The 11,974-nt window shown below is 36.6% G+C and overlaps 1 long non-coding RNA gene across 1 annotated transcript; it reads left to right on the forward strand.

Moving 5' to 3' along the window:
• The first annotated feature begins 9,518 nt into the window (after positions 1-9,518).
• Positions 9,519-11,671, forward strand: LOC145806336 (uncharacterized). The gene is made up of 3 exons (XR_014349302.1): positions 9,519-9,630; positions 10,575-10,632; positions 11,399-11,671. It is a non-coding gene; the product is annotated as an uncharacterized LOC145806336 (long non-coding RNA).
• Positions 11,672-11,974: the final 303 nt, after the last annotated feature.

The raw sequence follows: 11,974 nt of genomic DNA on the forward strand, positions 1-11,974 counted from the left end.
AAATTAGAATGATGGGCAATTAAAATTCAAATTTCATTAATTAATTAAATGTTAATTATTATATGTGGTAGGGTCGTCACACAGATGGATACGATCGATCTGGCGGTTTGGACTTTACAAATTTTAGGCATTTTTTTAATTGTAATTTGTAAATTCTACAATCTCCAATAATTAGTAATCTAAAATAATATGTATTATTTGTCTATAATAGGCCATGGCACCACACATGGATATTTTTAAGGTATTGTTTTCTATTTTCACAAAAATATAGATTCTATTATTTCTCTCTATATTGTTACTTGTTAGCAGTTTCTTTTTCTTTTTTTTCTTTTTCCGAACCTACAGGTAGATCAGGTTCATGCAGGTGTGAGATGGTTGATCCGCCACCTGAACCGTAAATTTTGAAATATTTCATCCGCATCTGTGCGTTGAAAGACACACATCCGTCTAAAATCAATCAAGTTGGATTGGTTCGATCAAGTTAGACGAATTCATGATCATCCCTACGTTGAAGGGTGCAACTCGGGTGGGTTTGGGCGGGTTAAGAGATTGTCTAAGTCCAACTCAAGTTGTGTTGAGAGTTGTCCAGGCCTGCTCAAGCTTGAATTGTAACTCGAGATTATTTGCCTAAGCCTGACCCGAGCTAAACCCAAATTGCCGGAGTTGCCCGAATTGCACATAAATTTCAAAAAAAATTTCCTTTCTTTCTTTTTAGTGCAGCTAAGTTAATTAATTTGTTAACATTAGACTATTTATATGTATATATATATTTTATAAAATCATTAATAACATCAAACATATAATTTATACAATGTAAGAAATATGTCGTTATGATAGTATTTACAATTTATGAGTGAGAAAAAATAAATAAGTAAAATTTTATATTGTGTTGCTTGTGTATATAATATATATTCAATACGATCTAACAATATAAATTACTTTAATATCATTTAATGACTAATAATTTATATGTAAATTCAATATTTCCATATATTTACATATATAATTCAGGTTACGGGCTATTTGGATTGTTTGATTTTTTGCTCAAGCCCGCTTAGATTTAAGGGCAAACTTCACTTTACGTCCTTGTGGTTTGGGCCCGGTGCAAATTACCCCCCTGACATTTGGAAATCACCATATAACCCCCATGTGGTTTATGGACTAAAATGCACATTTAGTTTTTTTGTCTAAGATAACGGTCTGTGGGAGTCACACGCCTATATAGAAAGTATGTCTACTGTTAGGACGAAAATTCCTTTTATATATCTTCAAATTTACCAAAGAATGTCACTGTTTTTTCCTCTCTCTCTCTCTCTCTCTCTCTCTCTGTACTCCATTTCTTTTCGACATGGGGCTCCAATAACAATAACCACAGAGTTTTGATTACCACCATGATCAAAACGATTTGTTACTATAAGATTTTTGGCCACTTCTTTGTTGTAATGTTGTTTGATTTATATAGTACGTATTTGTGTTTTGTTTGATTGATGTGTAAATATTATTCTATGAATCTGATTCCATTGATGGGTCTTTTCATGAATCTGATTCCATGATTGATTTATCATTCTTAGACTTTATGGATGAGTCTTCTTTGATTTTATTATTCCCAAATTTTCTGTAACCCATTGATTTCTACAGTATGTATTTGTGTTTGGTTTGATCAATTTGAATATGATTTCATGGTGTTTAATGAATCCATTGCGTGTGCGAGCGAGCGCACGCGCACACAAACACACACACACACACACACACACATATATATATATATATATATATAAATTATGAATGTGTATATGTATCATATTATGTTTACAATCTGTGATATATATTAGATATATTTGTGGAATATACAATCACCGAAACCTGTATTGATTTATATATATACATATATATATATATACCCTTCAAAATTCAAACTGTTTATGAATCAAAATCGAAAAATATAGCAAGAATTAGGCGATTTGCAAGGGTAAAAATTTTAAGAAATTAATGGGGAGAAATGGGAGAAATTAAGAATGAGTTTTGTTGTGCATTTTGTGCGGAAGGCAGCACTCAGATTTTGTCTTCGGCGACGAATTCCATCAAGCAAATAGATACAAGGGCTCCAATAACAATAACCATGGTTGCTGTCATAAGAGAGAGAAGATGCAAGAAGAACATAAGTTAGATGAAAGGATGAAGAAGACATGGGTGGGTATAAAGGTCAATTTACCATTGCTGTTAACAGAACTTAGATGTGCACTTTGGTCCATAAACCACATGGGGTTTATATGGTGATTTCCGAATGTCAGGGGATAATCCGCACCCGGCCCAAACCACAAATGCGTAAAGTGAAGTTTGCCCTAGATTTAATTTGAGTTTTTGCTCAAACTTATACCAAATTTAAAAATATTTTTCCCAAGCCTTAAAAGTTTCAAGCTGAACTTAAGTTGCTCAGATTGAGCTCACCCAAATTACACCTCAGATCTATGAAATAACTTTTCATGGTGGAGATGTGCAAGTTGTGACAAAAAAGACAAATGTGTAACGAAAGGGGAAAAAAAAAAAAAACATAAATTATGTAAATGGTCTCCGTAGTTTATATGATATGTTAATTTAGTTTATATTGTTTTAATTTATTCGATCTTATCTCTTAATTTAATGGATTGTGTTATATTGGTCCAATAAATAACGGCTGTTAGGTTTGGTGGACAGAAAGTTGTCACGTGCTGAAACGATTTGTCAATTTGGTCCCTATAGTTTACACGATTTATCAATTTGGTCCCTATTGTTTTAATTTGCTCAATGTTTACAGGGACCAAACTAACACATTGTGTAAATTATAGGAACCAAATTGACACATTGTTTGAGTTTCCATCCACTAAACTTAACGGCCATTATTTATTGAACTAATATGACACGATCTATTGAATTAAGTGGCAAAATCGAACAAATTAAAATAACATGAACTAAATTGACACATTGTGTAAACTACAAGGACCATCTGCATAATTTATCCCAAAAAAATTTCCCAAAACAATGACATTTTGAAAACACTACAAAGGGCACTATAGGAAAACATGACAGAGGATATCAACTTTGCTAATATGGCAAAATTTTGGAAAATTCTATTTCTACATACCTTTTTTTATCTCTGTACACATCATATCTTAGTTCACACACTTATGACTTTGATTATATATTATTATTCTTAGTCCACACACTATGGGTGTGTTTCGTAACGTTTACGTTTTCAGTTTATATTTACAAAAATTTTATAAACTGGTTTTTGTTTATTTTTTGTTTATTTTTAGAAAAATATAAACTACAAACGTGTTTGGTAATTGACAAAATGTTTAAAAATGTTTAAAAAAATAAAAATGAGTGAGAAATGGCAAGTGGTGGCAAGTGGCGGTGGAAGACGGTGGTGGAAAGTGGTGGCGGATGGGTGGTGGTGGTGAGTGGGTGGGTGGGTGGGTGACGGTGGCGGGTGGTGGATGGTAGCGAGTGGGTGGTGGTGATGGTGGTGGGTGGTGGGTGGTGGTGGCAGGTGGGTAGCAGATGGCGGGTGGTGGTGGGTGGGTGGTTGGGTGACGATGGCGGGTGGTGGGTGGTACAAGTGGGTGGTGGTGGTGGTGGTGGTGATGGTGATGGTGGCCGGTGGTGGCTGCAGGTGGGTGGGTGGTGGCGGGTGGGTGGTGATGGTTGGTGGGTGGGTGACGGTGGCAAGTGGTGGGTGGTAGCGAGTGGGTGGTGGTGGTGGTGGTGGTGGGTGGTGGTGGCAGGTGGGTAGCAGGTGGTGGTGGGTGGTGGCGGTGGCGGGTGAGTGGGTGACGGTAGCGGGTGGTAGGTGGTAGTGAGTGGGTGGTGGTGGTGGTGGTGGTGGTGGTGGGTGGTGGGTGGTGGTGGCAGGTGAGTGGCGGTTGTGTGAAGACCCAAATATAAAAAAAATTAAGTAAATAATTAAATAATAATAATAATAATATTACAATCTCAAATATTTTGATGGTGAATTCTAAAGTGCAAATTAAATATTTGGAGGGTCTTTTAATTAATTTTAAAACCTAAAATAAATTTATGGTGAAAGTCTTCAATTTAAAGGCAAGATTATTATTTAAAAAAATATATAAATAAAATAAATAAAATAAAATTAAGTGTCAAATTAGTAAGCATATTTTGATCTAATAGTAGTTGTATTTTATTTAAATTAATGGAGAGATAAAATAAAATAAAATAAAACAAATGACATTTTTGTCTAGAGTCATTTATGTTATGTATAACAAAGAAAAGAAAAGAAAAACCCTAGGTTCCTAATACATTCTATAGCAGCAGCCACAACAGCCATGGGGAGGAAGAAGTTTGAGAGAAAAAAAGAAGAAAGATACCTACCACACCGAAAAATTACTCCTTGTTTGCAATCCCCTTTTTTCTTCTTCTTTTCTCTCAAACTTCTTCCTCCCCATGGCTGTTGTGGCTGCTGCTATAGAATGTATTAGGAACCTAGGGTTTTTCTTTTCTTTTCTTTGTTATACATAACATAAATGACTCTAGACAAAAATGTCCTTTGTTTTATTTTATTTTATTTTATCTCTCCATTAATTTAAATAAAATACAACTACTATTAGATCAAAATATGCTTACTAATTTGACACTTAATTTTATTTTATTTATTTATTTATTTATTTTTTTAAATAATAAATCTTGCCTTTAAATTGAAGACTTTCACCATAAATTTATTTTAGGTTTTAAAATTAATTAAAAGACCCTCCAAATATTTAATTTGCACTTTAGAATTATTATTATTATTATTTAATTATTTACTTAATTTTTTTTATATTTGGGTCTTCACATTCTCCCCCACTAAAAGAAAAGTTTCGTCCTCGAAACTAGCCTGAGTAAATAATGTGAATAGATGTGGGTACTTCTCGCTCATCTCGTCCTCGCGCTCCCAAGTCGCCTCTTCAACTAGATGATTACGCCACAATACCTTAACCAATTTAATGACCTTTGTACGCAACCTTTTCTCTTTCGAATCCAAAATCTGAACAGGTATCTCCTCATATGAAAAATCCTCTCTAATCTGAAGCGGCTCATAATCTATCACATGCGACGGACTGTGCACATATTTCCTCAGCATAGACACGTGAAACACATTATGCACTCTTGCCAACCTAGGGGGTAGAGCAACACGGTACGCAACCTCACCAACTTTCTCCAATACCTCAAATGGACCAATGTATCTAGGACTCAACTTTCCTTTCTTTCCAAACCTGATCACTCCTTTCCATGGTGATACTTTCAAGAATACCATATCCCCCTCATGAAACTCTAAGTCTCTCCTACGATGGTCAGCATAACTTTTTTGTCTACTCTGGGCAGTCAATAATCTCTCTCTGATGGTGATAATTTTCTGTGTAGCATCCTCCACCAAATCAGGTCCCAACATTTGCCTTTCACCAACCTCATACCAACACAAAGGAGACCTACACTTCCTCCCATACAAAGCCTCATAAGGAGCTACTCCCAAACTAGAATGATAACTATTATTATAGGCAAACTCCATGAGCGGCAAATAATCATCCCAACTACCTCTCCACTCCAAGGCACAAGCCCTCAACATATCTATTGTGGTATCAGAGCTGTAGTTTATCGAGTTACATATCTTGCATTTCATCATTTAGACGAGGTCCGAGTCCCTATAGTCCTTAGTAGTGTTTGGTTAAGTTAGTTTTGTTTAAACTTGTGTTGAATCTTTCTTGATTTAATTTTGGAGGTTAAGAGTTAGTACCTAGATATCTATTTTGATTGTCTTTTCCTTGTGGTCGTTTAGATGTTTGTATTACGATGTGTACTCCATTAGGAGAAATAGTAGTGTTAGGAGATGTATGTAGATCTTGTGAGGTAAACTTGGATGGTAGGATTGTTCTAGTGGATTTGATTTCCTTAGAGGTGAAGGATTTTGATGTGATTTTGAGTATGGATTTGTTGACGAAGCATCACGCCTCTGTTGATTGGTTTAGAAAGAGGTTAGTTTTTGCTATGCCAAGGCAACTTGAGTTTTTCTTTCAGGGGGATAAGAAAGGGTCTTCTATCTATTTTACTTCTTTCCTTTAGGCTAATCGAATGTTAAGTAAACGGTGTCATGATTATTTAGCTTGTGTGGTGAGTATCGAACAACCAGAGTAGAAGTTAGAGGAGTTGCCTGTAGTAAGTGATGTGTTGATGTTTTTCTAAAGGATCTACCTAGACTTCCTCTAGATCGTGAGGTAGAATTTTCCATTAACTTGGTCCCTGACACGACACTTATTTCTAAAGTGCCCTATAGAATGGCGCCGTTGGAGTTGAGGGAGTTACAAACTCAGTTATAGGAGTTGTTAGACAAAGGTTTTTTTAGGCCTAGTGTTTCACCTTGGAGAGCACTTGTGTTGTTTGTGAAGAAGAAGGATGGGTCTATGAGATTGTGTATTGATTATAGAGAACTGAACAAAGTCACAGTCAAGAATAGGTATCCTTTGCCACGCATTGATGATCTGTTGGACCGATTTCAGGGAGCTTAGGTATTCTCTAAGATTAACTTGAAGTTAGGCTATCACTAGTTGAAAGTAAGGGATGAAGATATTCCCAAGACCGCTTTTAGAACCCGTTATAGGCATTTTGAGTTCTTGGTGATACCTTTTGGTCTCACAAATGCACCTGCCGCATTCATGGATTTGATGAACAGAGCATTTAAACCGCAACTGGATAAATTTTTGGTGGTGTTTATTGATGATATCCTAATTTATTCGAGGAGTAAAGCAGTGCGTGAGCAATACTTGAGGGTAGTATTTTTGATCCTTAGAGAGAAGAGACTGTATGCAAAATTTAAGAAGTGTGAATTCTAGTTGAGCAGTGTATTCTTTTTGGGTCATGTGGGAGTAAAGATGGGGTATTTATGGATAGCACAAAGGTAGCAGCAATTGTTGATTGGCCACGACCTACTTCGGTGATGGAGGTACATAGCTTCTAGGGCTTGCTGGTTATTATAGACGGTTTGTGGAAGGATTCTCCTGTATTGCTTTGCCACTTACCAATCTCACTAGGAAAGAGGTCAAGTTTTAGTGGAATGATGATTGTGAGTGTAGCTTCCAAGAGTTTAATCAGAGGTTGACATCAGCTCCAATCCTTGCCTTATCTACTGATGGTGGTGGTTTTGTGATTTATAGTGATGCTTCACGATAGGGTTTAGGATGTGTGCCCATGCAGCATAGGAAGAAGATTACTTATACATCACAACAGTTGAAAGTACATGAGAGAAATTATCCTACGCACGACTTGGAGTTAGCAATAGTGATTTTCGCTCTTAAGAGCTGGCGACATTATTTGTATGGAGAGTCGTGTGAGATTTACACTGATCATAAGAGTTTGAAGTATATTTTCACACAGAAGGAACTAAATTTGAGGCAAAAAAAAAAAAAAAAAAAGATGGCTTGAGTTGTTAAAAGATACGATGTGCATATTTTGTATCATCCGGGAAAGCCAAATGTGGTGGTAGATGCCTTGAGTAGGAAAGTAGCAGTTGGAGATGTAGCTGCTTTGTCTATTGAGAGTTGTTTGGTGGAAGACATTAGACGTTTGAGGCTTGAGGTTGTTATGCTTGGTGATAGGGCTTATTATAGTCAATTGATAGTTCAACTGACCTTGAGAGAACGGATTCGTTTAGCTCAGGAGATTGACCCCCAGTGTGAGCGTGTTAAAGGAGAGATGGTAGAGGGTAAGCATGTAGACTTTGTGGTTAGTGATGATGGGCTACTTAGATTCTGTGGCCGAATTTTTGTTCCTGTTGGTGGTGATTTGAGGAAGGAGATTATGACGGAGGCACATAGTTCTAGTTATAGTTATAGCATTCATCCTGGAAGTACTAAGATGTATCGGGATCTTTATGAACATTTTTGGTGGAATGGTATAAAGGGAGATATTGCAGAATTTGTGGCTCAGTGTTTGGTGTGTCAACAGGTTAAAGTAGAACATCAGAAACCTACGGGGAAACTACAACCCTTACGTATACCGGAGTGGAAGTGGGATCATGTTACCATGAACTTCGTGTGTGGATTACCTCGTACTAGTAGTAATCACGATGCAGTTTGGGTAGTTGTTGATAGATTAACCAAGTCAGCACATTTTATTGCAGTACAGATGACCTATTCTCTAGCTCGATTTGCACAGTTGTATGTGAAGGAGATTGTTAGATGGCATGGTGCACCAATGTCAATAGTGTCAGATCGGGACCCTCGTTTTGTGTCTAAGTTTTGGGGTGCGTTACAATCAGCTATGGGTACTCAGTTAAATTTTAGTTCAGCTTATCACCCTCAGACAGATGGGCAATCAGAGAGAACTATTCAAACCCTTGAGGATATGTTGAGGGCTTGTGCCTTGGAGTGGAGAGGTAATTGGGATGATTATTTGCCGCTCATGGAGTTTGCCTATAATAATAGTTATCATTCTAGTTTGGGAGTAGCTCCTTATGAGGCTTTGTATGGGAGGAAGTGTAGGTCTCCTTTGTGTTGGTATGAGGTTGGTGAAAGGCAAATGTTGGGACCTGATTTGGTGGAGGATGCTACACAGAAAATTATCACCATCAGAGAGAGATTATTGACTGCCCAGAGTAGACAAAAAAGTTATGCTGACCATCGTAGGAGAGACTTAGAGTTTCATGAGGGGGATATGGTATTCTTGAAAGTATCACCATGGAAAGGAGTGATCAGGTTTGGAAAGAAAGGAAAGTTGAGTCCTAGATACATTGGTCCATTTGAGGTATTGGAGAAAGTTGGTGAGGTTGCGTACCGTGTTGCTCTACCCCCTAGGTTGGCAAGAGTGCATAATGTGTTTCACGTGTCTATGCTGAGGAAATATGTGCACAGTCCGTCGCATGTGATAGATTATGAGCCGCTTCAGATTAGAGAGGATTTTTCATATGAGGAGATACCTGTTCAGATTTTGGATTCGAAAGAGAAAAGGTTGCGTACAAAGGTCATTAAATTGGTTAAGGTATTGTGGCGTAATCATCTAGTTGAAGAGGCGACTTGGGAGCGCGAGGACGAGATGAGCGAGAAGTACCCACATCTATTCACATTATTTACTCAGGTTAGTTTCGAGGACGAAACTTTTCTTTTAGTGGGGGAGAATGTGAAGACCCAAATATAAAAAAAATTAAGTAAATAATTAAATAATAATAATAATAATATTACAATCTCAAATATTTTGATGGTGAATTCTAAAGTGCAAATTAAATATTTGGAGGGTCTTTTAATTAATTTTAAAACCTAAAATAAATTTATGGTGAAAGTCTTCAATTTAAAGGCAAGATTTATTATTTAAAAAAATAAATAAATAAATAAATAAAATAAAATTAAGTGTCAAATTAGTAAGCATATTTTGATCTAATAGTAGTTGTATTTTATTTAAATTAATGGAGAGATAAAATAAAATAAAATAAAACAAAGGACATTTTTGTCTAGAGTCATTTATGTTATGTATAACAAAGAAAAGAAAAGAAAAACCCTAGGTTCCTAATACATGCCATAGCAGCAGCCACAACAGCCATGGGGAGGAAGAAGTTTGAGAGAAAAGAAGAAGAAAAAGGGGATTGCAAACAAGGAGTAATTTTTGGGTGTGGTAGGTATCTTTCTTCTTTTTTTTTTTTCTTTGTTTTTGTTCTTTATTCTTACTCTATTATTATTTAGATCATTGATGGAGAAGTTGTAGGTTTATGTATTTTGTATATATATATATATATATACTGTTAAGAAATTTGAGGAGTTAAATTCATGTATAAAGAATGGTGTAATTCTTAGTCCAAAAATTCTGCACAGAATCACAAACTTTAAAAATCAAGAAACCATATCAAACGGATGAATTTTGAACTGAAATTTTTACAGTAGATCAACTACATATTGAATTGTATATCTGAATTTTTTCATAATTTTTGGGAGTCAAAATCCATATAAATTGAGGTATTCAAATCTGTCCGGGAAACCAGTCCGAAATAGTAAATTCGGGAGTGTTGTTCTCTTTGGGTATAAATCCAAAAATTATCAAATTAGTGTCATTAGAACCGGTTACGAGTCTAGTTTCGTACATTTTTGGCCTTGCATTGATTGCTCGTGTATATTAAGAGAACCGTCAATTTCTTTAAAGTGCTGCAGAAAACAACCTGTTTGGATATAATAAATTGTAGATAATTATTTTGATAAGAAAATCAAGTGAAACCATTTGGGTTTGAAACTTAGGATACATTAGATCATATCTGGAGGTTATTGGAATTTTTTGAATAGCATGGAGTGGGTTTTTGTAATTTTCAAAGTTAGCGAATAAGTTGGGAAGGCTTGTTTGAAATTCTGTTTTATCTTAAAGTCACAATTAATTAAGTTTTGACCGGAACCCATGTCTTGGGTGATTTTAAACGTTGAAGAACATGAACTTAGCTAATATTTAAGAGTAACGGTGAGTTGGGTTGAGCCGTGTTAGTGCGCTTTAGTTGAGGTTACTTAGTTCCTATTTTGTAGTATTTTAAATTAGTTGTGACGTGTAGTTTTTTTTTTTTTATATACTTCGTTCAGGGCACTAGTTGGACTTTTACACTCTATTCGATTCAAGGATTATATCATTTCGTTTCAGGTGAGTAGTTTCATGCTACATATTTTTATAAATGTTCCCCTACCCTGAACTGTTGGAAAAATTAAATTGTTGTTTCATGATTAAACTGTTTTGATAAATTATTATATTATCGATTGAATCAAATTATTTCTGAAACATGTGTGAACTTGGCATACTGTAAACTATTTGTTTTGGTCTCATGTTTATAATGATGAACTACCATGTTTTGCGAAACTGATGTGTATTGATTATTGGGACCATGAGTGTATTTAGTCCAGGGAAATTATTCCACTGTGTGTGGTGACTCTGGCCACTAGGGAACAGATCCGGGTTAGGCCGTGATGACTCTAATGCTCAACGATTGTAAGGAACAGACCTTTAAAAACAACTAGGTGACCTTCAATCGGATCGTCTTTGAGAAAAGGCCCAGGTGCCACCCTGAGGATGACTCTTAGTTCGGTATTGGATCCAACGGGGCTTATAGCCTGATAAATGTGTGGCAGATTATTTGTTTTTATTGGTACCCAGAAAAGTATTGGTGTTCATGTTATAATCTGTTTTAAGTGAAAAATGTCGTTTATCATGTTCTTGCGAGACATGAGTATTTTAAGTGTTGAACTGTGGAATCTTCTTTTTGAAACAGATTGTATTTACCAAACTGTATGCCAATCTAGTTTCTGTGATATATATCTTATTTTGGAATTGAACCCTGTTTTCAAAACCGTATTTACTATCCATGTTGCTACTCACTGAGCTATCAGCTGACTTAGTTGTTTACCATTTCCAGGTGTTAGATGGACTTAGAGTGGACTCAGGGCGTAGCGGGGACTCAATTGCATGGACCTCTAGGGCATTTATTTAATTTTCTTTTAGGTTGCTTTGTCGAGTTTTGTGCATACTTTGTGATTGGGTTTTATTTAGAATTATTTTATTTTGTGGGTTGTTTATATCCCATAAGTTTGGATGGCTTTTGATTACGGTTGATTTTGCCGTTTATAATTGTGGCATGTCTGGATTGAGTTTTGGTTATTTATTATTGGACTATTGTTCAGTTGTTCAATGTGATTGGATTTGTGTTTAGGCTTACGTGTGCCTTGGGCTAAGTCCCTGTGGGCCACGGCCGGTCATGCCCGGATTTGGGGTGTGACAGGTTGGGTAGTGGGTGGTGGTGGTGGGTGGGTGGCAGGTGGCTGGTGGTGGCAGGTGGCTGGTGAGTGGTGATGGCAAGTAGGTGGCAGGCGGTAGTGGCAGGCGGTGGATGGTAGTGGCAGGTGGTGGATGGTGGCGGGTGGATGGCAGGTGGGTGGTGGGTGGTGGTGGTGGTGGTGGCGGCGAGGGGTGGGTAGTGGTGGCGAGTGGGTGA

Source organism: Camellia sinensis, chromosome 13 (assembly GCF_055761805.1).
Source record: "Camellia sinensis isolate YWXY chromosome 13, ASM5576180v1, whole genome shotgun sequence".
Classification (NCBI taxonomy): domain Eukaryota; kingdom Viridiplantae; phylum Streptophyta; class Magnoliopsida; order Ericales; family Theaceae; genus Camellia; species Camellia sinensis.